Here is a 13844-nt window from a genome sequence, read left to right as displayed (position 1 = left end):
CGTCCTGCAACGTACCACGGTTTTCCTTCTGACCTTTTTGCTGTGGCTTTTCTAAAGCTGAAGGTTAGATAATTCAGGCTCAGCACTTAGATTGACACTTGAAAGCCACGGTGGGGCTTTTTGGGGGTTAAAGGTTATAGTCACTGGAGCTGCCGTTTGACTTGAAAAAAAATTTTTGAAGTCTTTTCCTTTCATTTTTTTTCTCTTCCTTTCCTTTCCTTCTCTTCTCCCCTCCTCTTCCTCCTTCTTCTCCCACCCCCACCTCAACAAATGGAAGGGCCAGTTGACAATGTTGTTTTCCAGCCTAGTAAATCCTGCAGAAGGCAGCATGTGTGACAAGAACACCCCTTTGGAAGATTTTGGCAAAGGCTGGAATTCCTCAATCACCTTGAAGTGGGGATGGGGGAGTGAAGCTTATTAAAAATACAGGTTTCAGGGAATCTGCTTCTTGGATGATTTGGACGTGCAGTACAGTTTGAAAGCTACAGGCCTGGGTGTCTTCATCTTTACACACCCAACCGTGTGATGCTCTGCGCGTGGAACCTCCTCCCCATCTCCCCTCAGTGCTGCTCGGCCCTGCCCAGCCCTGCCGCAGGGTGCTGCCGCCAGGGTTGGGAGCAGTCCTCTCCCGGGCCCTCTCCCAGACCTGCACAGACCTGGCCCCAGCACCTGATCGCCACACCCTTCCCCTGCTCTTGCTGCCCTGCTGTAGCCAGGCTCTTGCTGCCTGCGCGGTGAGGAACGCGGCCCGCCGCAGGGGCGCTTGCAGGAGCAGGGTGGTGGTGAGAGTGTTCTCAGGAACTGACGCCATCAGGGCCAGTGCGGGCCGGTAGTGCTGTGACGGGTCCCCACTGTATGGTTATCTGACTCCCATATGGCTCTTGCCTGCCCATGGCCATTGGGAGCAGTCACACTGGCAGGTGGTTCAGGGGCTCCCCTCCCTTCTGGATGCGCCCATCTCCCTTTCCTTTTTTAACCTCTTCATTTGTTTATTAAGTAATAATAATAGCTAATATTTACACAATGCTTACTCTGTGCCAGGCACTCGTCTATGTGATTTAATCATTTAATCCTCACAGTAATTCTAGGTGGGCGATACGATCACTGTCTTCAGCCCCATTCGTAGATGAGGAGATTGAGGCACCGAGAAGTTTAGCAACTTGCCTAAGGCTACTCAGCTAATAGGTAGTGGAGCTGGGATTCAAAACGAGATTGGCTATGTCTTTTAGATATTGCATTATGCATAATTGGCACAGTGCTAGGCACTCTATATACTGTTAGTACATTACCCTGTTTCTACAGATAAGGAAACTGAGCTACAGAGAGGTGAAATCATTCACCCAAAGTCACCTGGTTTGTAAGTAAAGAGCCAGATTTGAATCCAGGTGATGTCAGCACCTGTGCTCTTAACCACTGTACTGTCACTCAGTATTTTATATATATTTATGGTCAAGATTTGACATCCAAACAATTGAGGAGAACACAGGGTAAGAAGGGATCCTTTTCCTCCTCACCACTCCCATTCCCTGTGCGACTTCTGGTGGAGGCCTGGCCAGGCAGGACTGCCATTGCCACCGCAGCCTGGCAGAGCTGGGGTAAGACTGGAGGCTGGGGGCGGGCTGGACCTGGCTGGTCCTGGAAGGACTGACTGTCTGCTGGTGGCCACCTGCAGAGGTAGGAGCCTCTTCTGTGTGATTGGAGCATTGGGGACCAGGAGGTTGTGCAGGTGGCAGCACCTGTGACCCCAGGTAGTGAGTGGGTGGCTAAGACCCAAGTGCTGGGGCGCTGAGCAAACCTTGCTGTGTCCTACACATGCTCTGAACTCAGCGGGCCCAGGACAAGAGCGTGACTGTCCAATGAGGCTGCAGGGAGAGCAGCAAGGACTGTTGTGCCTCTCGCTTAGCAGGCTCCTGGGACAAGAGCCACAGCTTTGACCCTGCCTGCCGCACAAGGATTTCTGCAAGCATTCCGGGACAGGAAGGTTTTTGATACATAAGCTAAATTCACCTCCATAAACACGAAGTGACCCTCCAGGTCCCTACGGGAAGGCAGAGGGGTGAGTGAGACACAGTCCATCCCTCCCCACGGCTGCTCCAAGTCTCGTGTCTGAGCCTATGGTCACCCAATGGTGGGCCCCTCAGCATGGGAACAGTGAGGAGTGTGTGAAGGAGCCAGGTGGTGGCAAAGGCACCTGGTGGCTCAGCGCCAGAGCTTTGTAGCCAGACAGCCCAGATCGAATCCTGGTTCTGCCACTTGCTGGCTGTGTAATGCTGGGGAAGCTACTGTACCTCCTGGGCCTCAGTTTTCTCCTCTGTAAAATGGAGACAATGACAACAATAGTAGCTTCTCACAGGGCTGTCGTGCAGATTAAGAAATGAGACAATGAAGCTGTGTTGCCCAGGCTGGATGTGTACTCCTATCTCAGCATCCCAAGTATGGCACCAGTTATGGGGGACACTCTGGGTGTGCGCTGCCATGCTTGGCTGTTGTTTATTGATGTTTCACGTGGTTGTCTCTTTTTCAGCAGATTCCATGTTTTGCACTCCCTTCATGATCCTTTACAGTCTGACTTTTGGTCTCTCCATGACCCTAAGACTGTTTGTTCTCTCCGGGGACACCACCCACCTGCTGATGGCCAAATCCTGCAGCAACTTTTCTGTTTTCGCCTTTGCTTCTCATCCCTCCCAGTGGGACCCTGAGAACCACTCCCCTCATCTTCAAGGTTACCGTGGTGTCTGTGACCTTGAAGTCCCTTGATTTCCTCTGGCCTCTCTGGCTGCTGCTTTGTGGTTTCCTTCCTGGCTCCCCTGAGCTCTCTATCTGCATATCCGTCTGGGGCGGCCTGCAGGACACGTCCAAAACTGGGTCCCGCCTTTCTGCCCTCGGTGCTGGCTCATGGATGCAGCACTGGGGGCAGCCCAAAGCCCTTCTGGGTGCCTCCCCTCACTTCAGCTCATACCATCTCATAAGCTGCCAGATTCCATCAGGACGTCACTGTGGTAGGCTGCATTATGCCCCCAAAAGATATTCATGTCCTAATCCCTGGACCCCGTGCATGTTACCTTCTGTGGCAAAAAGAGACTTTGCAGATGTGATTCAATTTAGGATGTTAAGATGGGGAGATCGGCCGGGCGCTGTGGCTCACGCCTGTAATCCTAGCTCTTGGGAGGCCGAGGCGGGCGGATTGCTCAAGGTCAGGAGTTCAAAACCAGCCTGAGCAAGAGCGAGACCCCGTCTCTACTATAAATCGAAAGAAATTAATTGGCCAACTGATATATATATAAAAAATTAGCCGGGCATGGTGGCGCATGCCTGTAGTCCCAGCTACTCGGGAGGCTGAGGCAGAAGGATCACTCGAGCCCAGGAGTTTGAGGTTGCTGTGAGCTAGGCTGACGCCACGCACTCACTCTGGCCTGGACAACAAAGCGAGACTCTGTCTCAAAAAAAAAAAAAAAAAAAAAAAAAAGATGGGGAGATCACCCTGGATTGCCCAGGGAGGGGCTAAATGTAATCAGGGGGCCGTTATGCAGGTGGAGGGAGATTTGACGGCAGAGGAAGTGGGAGAAGCAGAGACTGAAGCAAGGGGCCATGAGCCGGGGAATGCAGGTGACCTCCAGGAACTCTGGGTCAGCTTCATCTCCCTGCCTCACTCTTGGTGCTTGCGCACAGCAATTCTTAACTTGGGGTCCATGGGCTGACTTGGACCCCAGATTTTTATGGATATTCTTCACAAGATCTCCCCAGATTTTTATGGATATTCTTCACAAGATCTGTGAACCTCCTGAGATTCAGGGCAAAAGTTGTTGTTCATACATGAGCTCCTGTGTGTTCCTGGGGACAGGATCCACAGGTGACCTGAGGCAGGCTCCTCTGCCCCTAAGAAGATTATACACTAATGACTGTTTCCAATTCCCCGTGCACATCACGTTGCTCACAGCAGCATGCCTTCCTCCTGCTGCTCTAGAAACCCAGATGCCTGTCCCCAGAGTTCCCTCATTTCATTCATGTCTCTACTCTAGTGCCACCTCCCCAGAGAGGGCACTGGGGGAGGCAGTACCTGGAGGGCCCTCACCCTGCCTCTCTGGGAGCAAAGACAAGAACCTTGTCCTCCCAGCAGAATCCATAAACCCCGAGGGTGGGTATTAGAGACTAGAGTTCAAGATATTTTCCCAAAGGACAACGTTTCCCTCCCTAAGAGAAATTCTGGTGTGAGCTGTTAGGTAATAATTTCCCCACCTCGTTACCTAAAACATGAACCTGGGAGAAAAGAATGTTACGATGCTGGTATTAGAGCCATGCTTTGGAAGCGAATTGGGTGATTCATTCCAACTTGGAGGATCATGGCAACTCCACAGAAGAGGTGTCATTTGAGCTGCTTCTCATTGAAGAATGAGGGGGATTTTGATATGGGGAAAAGAAAGAAAGATATGAGCCTGGAAAGTCATGGAGTCAGAGGGTGCTTGGTTTGGGACCAGTGAGTCATCTTGTCCTGTTTGATTCTTAGGGTTTTGGAAGGCGCTGGGACCAAAGAGGTGAATTGGAGGCCTCATTGTGGAAGGCCCTGCTAGTGCACTAAGAAGAACGGGCTCTATTATCTTGGCAGTGGAGAGCAGCCAGGCTTTTGAACAGGAGAATGATGTATTCACAACTTCTTTGTTTTCATATTCTCAGCACCAAAGTACTCGGCACATAATAGGTGCTCAGAGGTGCTTGTGTACACAGGAAGGGATGTGTGCTGGGAGGCTGCCCTGGGGGCATGACTTGGGCTGGGAAGGGTCTGAAGAGGCCCTTTCCCAATAGTTCAGGTTGGAAATGATGAGGCTGACCAGGGTGGAGCACTGAGGGCAGGGAGCGGGGAGCATTTGGAGGGTTATTTTGGAGAGAGGATTGGCAGGGTTTCTTGCTCCTTGAGATGGGGGGGGGGGGGAGATAGAGGGGAGGGTTTGGGGAAGACTGTGGTCTGTGGCTTATGAAGGGGTAGATGTTGGTATCTACATGATTAGATGCCATCAAGGTGGGGACGCCAGGGGCAGCACAGGTGCGGGTGGGGGAGGATGGGAGGAGCGCAGGCTATGGAAAGGCTGCTATACATGCTGAGACTGAGCTCTCCAGGCCCACATTCACCTGGGGGCAGTGGCGGAAGGCAAACTGTACAGGTGATCCAGATTGTGCCCCCACCCCATGGTCTCTCCCCAGACAGAAAACTCTGCACCGTGCCCTCCCCGAGGGCCAGAACCTCATTTGTTCTGTCTCAGAACAAACCAACCTGAAGCCTAGCCCGAAACAGCCATTTCTCATCCTTGTCCTGAGCCACCAGCTCCTCCGGGAGCCCTCACCCGTTATCTCTCAACTTGGCATGACCATCGGTTTGGACTGGGACAGGGACTGTATCTCATGGCGATTCCCCTGATATGTTATCAGCAATTGGCTTTCACTCTGAGTTACAGCATTTCTAAACATCCACGAGAGGACCAGGCCAGCCTGATGGAATGTTAATTATTTGGAGAACTTAAGGATGCTTCTAGATCATAGTTAAACCATAGGCTACCCCTGATTTCTTATCCTGAAGATTCCCCAAGAGCCCTGGAGGAGGCAGTGAACAGGGAACCATGTCCTGTGGCCATTTGGGGGCATAGACAAGACATCCTCGGGGCCCACGGGATGCCAGGGGATGGGGCCCAAAATATCTCCCTGGGGTAAGTGTGCTTACAAGGTAGTGATTTGATTCTATTTCCTTCTTTCCACTCACCCATCCATCCATCCATTTCACAAATTGTCATACCAGGCCCCTAGAGCTACAAAGGTGAGCATCTGTGTATTTTGTTGCTCAGGCAGAGAGTGAACGGGCAGTTATAATGCTGAGAGCTGGAAGTTCAAGTGTGTACCTAATATAGGACTAGAAAGTAGCTAGTTATAAAAGGGTCAAGAGTGAAGTATAAGACAGAAAGGGGCCATAGGAGGTACAAAGACCTGGTGGGTGTTGGGGGGACACATGGGAGGAGAGAGTGAGGTGAGTTCAGGAAGCTGTTCAGAGTGGCTAGAGCATGGTGTGTGTGTGCGTGCATGCTTATGTGTGTACATGTGCATGTACATGTGTGCATATGTGTGTTAGGTGAAGTGACTAGAAAGAGATGAGACTGGATACTGTGGTCAGAGGAGATAATCATAGACTCTTCAGTGCTTAAAAATTAAAGGTAGTAAGGAAGTGTTTTGAAGGCAACTTCTGCCCCTTTCTGGACTTCTTGTCCTCAAACACACCTCCCCCGCAAAAAGGGGCACCGAAGGGCCTGGCCATTTTCATGGCAGGAGCCAGAGGGGAGAACAAAGGGAGAAGAGCTGTAAGTTAATTCAGTACGTTACCCTGCCCCACTCCCATTAATGCAAGAGGAAAGGGCTGAAACATTCCCACTTCCTAACTTCTGCCTTGCTCATCTGTCTCCCCAAGACTGCATGGAGAGCAAAGGTGTCAAGTCTCAGTCCTGGGATAGTTCTCCTAACAAAGGAGAGTGACGTTTGCTAAAGGAGAATTTTCCAGGCCAGTGGCTGAACTACCTAGTCATGCATTTGGGCAAAGAAACAAATGCAGCCCAAGCTCCTGCTCTGCTCTGCGCGTGGCTCCTGCGCATGCAGGTTGATTGCTGGTGCTGGACATTTCCTCCTCTGGGAGCCTGGCTTCCTAACAGGGGTGAGCAGGACTGGACGGTCACGCAGCTCAGCTTCCCCAGCCCAGCCCAGCGGATTGTCAGTGGCTAATTTCAGGCCACTCATGAAGGCTGAACAGGGGTGGGAGGTCCCCACATTTGTACTGAGAGTCAGAGCTCTGGGGTCCAATCCCAGTGCTATGCTCACTCTGCTAAGGTGCTGCCAGGGTCTGGCCCTTATTCAGTGGCATTTCCTGGAACATTTCCGGGGAGCCCGTGTTGTGCCAGGCCCTGTGTAAGGCCAGGGCTGCCTTGCTCTGGGTCACTTTCCTTCAGGAGGCAGAGGTGGGAGAAGAGACCTGTGCGCAGTTAAGTAGCATAGTGTGACAAGTGCCATGGGAGAGAATGATGGGCACAGTGCTGGGGAGGCTCAGTGACAATAGCAATAATATCTAATATTCACCAAATACTTATTTGCAGTAGGTACAGGGTGGGGATGCGGAACAGAACAATAATAACGGTTTATATTTATTGAGCACTTACCAAGTGCTGGACGCTGGGTTTAAACTGTTTACATGCATTATTTTATTGAGTCCTTAGAGACAATCTCAAGATGTAGGTGTAGTAGGCAGAATAAGGCAAAAAGATGTGTGTGTTCTAACCACTGGAACCTGTGATCATGTTACTTTATAAGGTAAAAAGGACTCTGCAGATGTTAAGATGGGGAGATTATTCTGGATAGCTGGGTGGGCTCAGTATGATCCGTGTAAGGGAAAGAGGGAGGCAGGAGGGTTGGGGTCAGAGTGATACTATGTGAGAAAGGCCAGTCGTTATGGGATTAAAGGTGAAGGAAGGGGCCAAGAGGTCAGCAATGTCGGCGACTTCTAGAAACTGAAAAAAGCCAGAAAACAGATTTTCCCCTAGAGCTTCCAGAAGGAATGCAGCCCTGCTGACACCTTGCTTTTAGCCCAGTGAGACCCATTTTGGACTTCTGACTTTCAGAACTGTAATATCACACATTTGTGGTGTTTTATGCCACTAAGTTTGTGGTGATTTGTCACAGCAGCAATAGGGAACTAACACAGCAGATAGGATTCCCCTCACAGGATACCAATATTAAAGACAAATTACTCTGATACTTGTTAAAAGGGTAAGGAAGACTTTACTCACGACTATTGCAATAGGGGTATTGCAACAGAGGACAGAGGCTGGATTCAACCCAGAATACAACAAGGACTAGTCTCCTAACAGATGGGAACCCTCTCGAGCTAGTGTAAGAGGATGTAGACATGGTACTCGCTGTCTCAATCTTGGCTTAGGCTCTAAGACAATTGAGAAATTGTTTTTTTCTAAAAAAAGTTGTTGGGGTGCTGTGGCATTTCCCTCCTGAGCCCCATCCATGGGCTGGGGTGGGGTGCTTACCCTAAGCCTAGCGAGAGGGCTTATGTTACCACTATAGTTGGAGATACACAATGGGGCAGTGTCCAGGCAGTTTACAGTTGAGAGGAGAAAGTGGCTGTGACCACATTGAACTTCCACAGGCCAGAGGGTGTGAACAGGGTCATTTAAAGCAGATATCGCCTAAGATGGTTAATTTTGCATCAACTTGGCTGGGTCATGCAGTACCTAGATATTTGGTCAAATTGGATGGATGTTTCTAGATGTCTCTGTGAGGGTATTTTTGGATGAGATTAACATTTACATTGGTAGGCTTTGAGTAAAGCAGGTTGCCCTCTATAATGTGGGTTGGCCTCATCCAAGCAGTTGAAGGATTAAATAGGGCAAAAGACTGATCTCCACTGAGCAAGAGGAGGTTCCGCAGCAAATAGCCTTCTGTCTTGAACTGCAACGTCAGCTCTTCCCAGGTCTCCTGCCTGCCAGCCCACCCTGCGGATTTTGGACTTGCCAGCCTCTATAATCACGTGAGCCAGGTCCTTAAAATAAATGTCTTTCCGTCTATATACACAACCTGTTGGTTCTGTTTCTCTGAAGAACCAACCACCCAAAGACCTTCCTTCCTGGGGTGAGGCGACCTCAGCAGAAAGAGGCTGGAGGGGCACTGCTGGATGCAGACGTGGGGGCAGTCTTGTGGGCCATCCATGTGGCCGTCTCCTGGAGGGCCAGGTATCACCTGCCTGCATTGAGGGGGCTGCTGTTGTGTGTTCCCAGTGGGAGTATTTCCAAGGACCCCATGAAAACTGCTTACCCAGAATGGTTTGAGAGAGAAACTACTCATCAGGATAGAGGGATGTCTCACAGTCCCCAAGAATAACAAGTACGGTAAGGAGTCTCTAGAGAGAGAGGGGCAGGAACTAGGGTTGGGAGAGCTGTCAGCAGCCCACACTCATCCTCTCTCCACCTCCCTCCTGTGATCTTTTGTGTTGTCTTCTCTGTGGGGTGACTCTCTTTGCAATCATTGCATATTGCCTCAAAATATCTTCCCCACCCCTGGAGCTCAAGACTATACTACCCATTAGCTACCATCAGTATCTACTAGTTCAGGTTTTTAAGAGAAACCTGATTGGCTGGTGGCAAGCCAATGGACTATTTCTCTAGGTCAAGTGCTACCCTTCTCAACAATAAGCTGGGGCTTAGAGGAGGGGGTGCCCTGGTAATACATAGTATTTTGGGCTGCTCCCTCCCAGGACTGTGGGATTAAGCTAGGAGTGCAAGTTAAGTGTGGCAAGAAGATTACCAATGGTAACCAAAGGACTGGTGAGGCTGCAGCCTGAAAAACAGGGAGCATTGTACCAAAAGATGAGGCTGTGATGGACATTTGATGCTGAATCATAGAAGGTTTTCAATGCCACATCACAGAGTTTGAACTTTAACTCCTGTGGCCAGGACCTGTGAAGTCACATTCATCGACAGCTCTTTCCCTTCAGGTTACTGCCAAGTGGCTCATTTACCTGGCTAAGTGGTACGACTTGAAGGCCGCAGATAGCTTTGGAATGCTCTGAGAATGTGCCTTTTTTGATGGACGCTTGAAAAGATGCTCAGGCTTTGGAATGATCCACTTCAAGGACTCTTGGCTTTTGTATGTTTCAACTCTCGATTGCAACACTACACTAATGTGGTTTTTTGCATTGAATTAAAATTAATCTAATACTTGACAACTCTGGCTGGATGCCTGCCAAATATGGAGACTAGAGATGCTTCCTGTAAATTCTGCCACAGAGGATTCTTACGATTCAGGGAACATCTCATTTATCTCACTGCTATGCACTCCTGACCCTAATTCTCAAGGGATTCCTTCCGTAAGATCCTCTTGCATAAACGTGAACGTGTTCCATGGCAGTTATTTTTTCAAATCTGTATAATCTCTGGGGACCAAGATGATCTGGGGTGCAGGGAAAGGGTCATTTAGATGAGCCAACTCTGCTCAAAGTCAGTCTTGGATTTTTTCCAGTAATAATCTCTTTCGTCATTAATGGCCTGCTGGGTGAATCTTATTATATCTCCTTAAAATAATTTAGATGCTAATATCTCCCAGTGACCATCACATGGGGAATGCAGGGCTGGAGGTAGTGGCAAGGAGGATTGAAAGCTGTCTTAATTCTATGCTCCTTTTCGCAGCGGGAGACCCTCGTTCGATGGACTTGAAAAAGCTGCCCTAGCAACCAGGATTTTCACATCTTTACACTCAAAATGCCTCTGATTGGTATTCCAAAAGTTCTACTTTCCAAGATGAGGAGCCAGGATTCTGGATGAGCAACCCAAGTGGATTCTGGGTGAGCAACCCAAGTGGATTCTGGGTGAGCAATCCAAGTGGATTCTGGGTATGCTGGGTAAACAATGGAAGGGCAATTGCAAGTTTGAGGGTGGGCTGGGGGAGGTACAGAGGAAGAGGAAGGATTCAATGGACTGGCAGTTAGGATGTTTGATTTCCAGTCCTAGGTTTGTTACAACTAGCTGAATTCATTTACTCCTTCCTCCTTTCCTTCCTTCCTTCCTTCCTTCCTTCCTTCCTTCCTTCCTTCCTTCCTTCCTTCCTTCCTTCCTTCCTTCCTTCCTTCCTTCCTTCCTTCTTTCCTTCCTTCCTTCCTTCCTTCCTCAGCTACTATTGTCTACATTGTGTCAGGTCTTGTGCTGGTTCTGAGAATACAGAGACAAATAAACCATCATTCCTGCTTCAAGGAGTTCACAGCTTGTTGTAACTTTCTCCTTCCTGTGCCTCAGTTTCCTCATCAGTATGGAGAGGAGGTTAGAGTAGAAGTTATGGGAAGGCTTTTCCAGGGTTTTCCTAGGACTATAGGAGCCTCCATATCCGGCACCTGTTCTTTCACCCACTCACCAAACTCCACCCAAACGCCTCCTCATGAGCCCGTCATGCTCTTGCTCTTGAGCAGTTCAGGGTCAGTTGGAGCAGAAATACACGTGACCTGGTGGTGAACGGGCCGATGGATGTTTGTTGAGAGCATGATGGGAAGGCAGGGGGAACAAAGAGCTTTGCTTAGGGACGGCGATCATAAGGTTGAGGATTCCCAAACTTCATGGTTTTCAACCTCCTAGAATCCCCAGAGAATCCCATCCTGATTCCAGCCAACCCTTAGCTACTTTTGCTGGACAAGAGTTGTGTGGCTCTTTTGTAACCCATTGGAGCCTGGTTTCTGATTCAGCCCCAGGGAATCGAGTAGTAAAATAGGCTGAGTCTGTACTGAGGTTCTCAATTTTGAGCACCAGGGAATATGCCACCACTTAAAAACAAAGTGATAATGTTGTTGACATTTTAACAGAAATATTTCTTGTTGGATGCTACAGAGTACGCCAATGTTGTTTTCTTAGCGCAGGAGGAAGTGTGAGGTGTGAGTATAAAGCTTGATTGTGTAGCATACGGGCCTCACCAGCAGGGGTGGGAGGTCAAGATGGCTTCCCAATGATCGCCCTAAGGATGCAATACCCCTGGTTCTGTCTGTGGGAGCTCCACCTCTAGCTGATTCAGCCCAGTAGGCCCTGGGAGCTCCTGGCTGTCTTGCTTTAGGTTGTCCCACAAGCAGAATCTGAGTCAAAGTGTATAGGTGAGGATTCAATCTGGGAAAAGCCACCACCACTAGGAACAAGCAAAGCCACCATATGATGCTCCTGCTGGGAGTTTGTCTGGACCCTGACTGATACACTTCCTCTCTGGTGTTTCTTCTGGGGGAATATTTATATCCACATTTAAGGGATTTGTTACAAGGATTCGACTTTACACTTGGGGGTAGTCTCTGTCAGGCTGTGGTCATCGTGCCATTGTGCCTGGTATCAGAGCTTGAAGTCTGGAGGGCAGCTGTTTGGGAAGGAAAGATAGATGGAGAGTGAGGGAGGGCAAGGACAAGGTGGAACCCAGAAGTGTGAGCTGGAATTCCGTGAAAGCTAACTGGAACCGATGTCTGTTTGTGTTACCTCTGACAGTAGGGGTGTCCTCCAGAGGCCAGGGCCCTCGGTCACAGAGCCGAATGCATCACTTGACCTGGAAGTCAGAGAATCTACAGAGGGGTCCAGGGGAAAGTGGAGGAGCCGTGGGCCTCATGCCAATGGGGTGTGTCGGCTGGTCAGCCATGATGTGTGAACTACAAGATGGCCTCTGCTTCCCTTTTGCCCTCCAAGTCTTCCACCCGGAAACACACAGGAAACGGAATTTTGCAAATGTAGTATAATCAGACATCATAAAGTCACTAAAGAAGGATTCAAGTCCAAAGAGTTTGCTTGGCAGCTGATCCCAGGAAATGTCGGTGGGGGAGTGGGGAAGTAAAACAGGGAAGGGAGGGCAGCCAGCCAGGTCCACTGTGGTCACCCAGAGCCTGACCCCTAGGGGAACTCCGGGGCACAGTCTGAATGAGTCTCAAAGTGACTCACCTGAGGGCTGAGGAAGCTGGGATGTTTTTTCGCCACCAAATTTCTGTCTGTCGTTGGTTGTCGGTTGTTTCCAGCCAGAGAGAGACTTTTGGGCAGCAAGTTGCAGGTGTGCAGGATATGAAGCCTTGGGGGCAAAGGGAAGGCCAGGGAGCTGTGCTGAAAGGATTCTTTCTGCTCTGGGGCATCCTCGTATGTCCTCAGCCACCAAGGTTCCTGGCATTCTCTTCTACAGTGGGGGCAGCACCTTCTGCGTCACCTGGCCATTTAGGTGCAGGCAGTTCCTTCCACACTCACGGCTGCTGCTCTTTATTGTGTGGCCCTCAAAGTGGGGCAGATCTGGGTTCACTCTCAGGCTTCCCAGAGATTTTAGGGAAAGAGTTTACGATGTATGAATTAATTCTTCCTCGCTTGGCTTTTCCCTGGATGTAGCGGAGCAAGGAGCTGGGCCAGGAGACGTCCGCTGGCTGACACAGTATTGTTTTCAGAACCGAATCTCTTTTCTGATCCAAACTCACTGCCTGTGGCCTGAGGGTGTGCTCTCCTGGCCGGGCTGCAGCTCTTCCCTGGGGTCTGCAGAGCCAGACCCCAGCCTAGCCTTGGGCTCCCAGCCCCCAGAATCCCAGCGTATCAGAGCTGGGCGGGGCCTGCCTGGTCAAACCTCACGACACTCTCACTCCACAGAGGGAGAAGTTGAGGCCCAGAAGGGAGGAGGATTTTTCTGGGGTCACACAACCATTTAATGGGATCCCAGATTGCATGTGTGAACCCAAGGCTAATTGATTTTCCTTGAAAATCAATTTTCTGCACCCTATACCAGGACAAAATGTCTGAGTGGCTTTCCTCTCAGTAGGGACCTCATCACAAGCAATTCTGGAGAACTCTTTGGTGGCTGACTTTGAGCCTGTTTCAAATCCTTGCGTTACGCCAGAACTTTCTTTCCCTCTTGTGGGCAAGTTCTTAGATACACCCTTTGTTCAAGGCAATCCCTCCACACGAGAAGAGCATGGACTCTAGAGTTGGATAACTGGGGCTTGGGTCCAGCTTGGCCATGGTGTAACTTTGGAAATACTAGTTAACCCTGTGTGCCTCATTTCCTCATCTGAAAAGCAAGGATAATAAAACATATGTCTCAGGCTTGTACGGATTAAATGTACTCATGTAGGTTGGACACTTGCCAGTCTCTCAGATGTCGTAACTGTTCAACAAGCAGCGATGGTGACCACTGCTGATGGTGCTGATGTTAAGGCTGTTTGCCTCCACCACGGGTTCAATTTTAAGAAGCTCATTGTTGCTGCACTTCTGAGCACTGCCTCCAACCCTGCTAGTATCGGTAATAAAATTGACACTTTGATCTCTGCCTGTCTT

At 49.8% G+C, this 13844-nt stretch overlaps 1 long non-coding RNA gene across 1 annotated transcript in view; it reads left to right on the top strand.

Moving 5' to 3' along the window:
- LOC105879528 (uncharacterized) overlaps positions 1-13844 on the top strand; it is a 64104-nt gene that overhangs the window by 32088 nt on the left and 18172 nt on the right. The window contains exon 3 of the long non-coding RNA XR_012923280.1: positions 10218-10372. This is a non-coding gene — a long non-coding RNA (uncharacterized LOC105879528). The remainder of the gene's footprint in view (positions 1-10217; positions 10373-13844) is intronic.

Source organism: Microcebus murinus, chromosome 2 (assembly GCF_040939455.1).
Source record: "Microcebus murinus isolate Inina chromosome 2, M.murinus_Inina_mat1.0, whole genome shotgun sequence".
In the NCBI taxonomy this organism is placed as follows: Eukaryota; Metazoa; Chordata; class Mammalia; order Primates; family Cheirogaleidae; genus Microcebus; species Microcebus murinus.
Note: the sequence above shows the minus strand (reverse complement) of the source record. Positions and strands in the feature narration are given on the sequence as shown.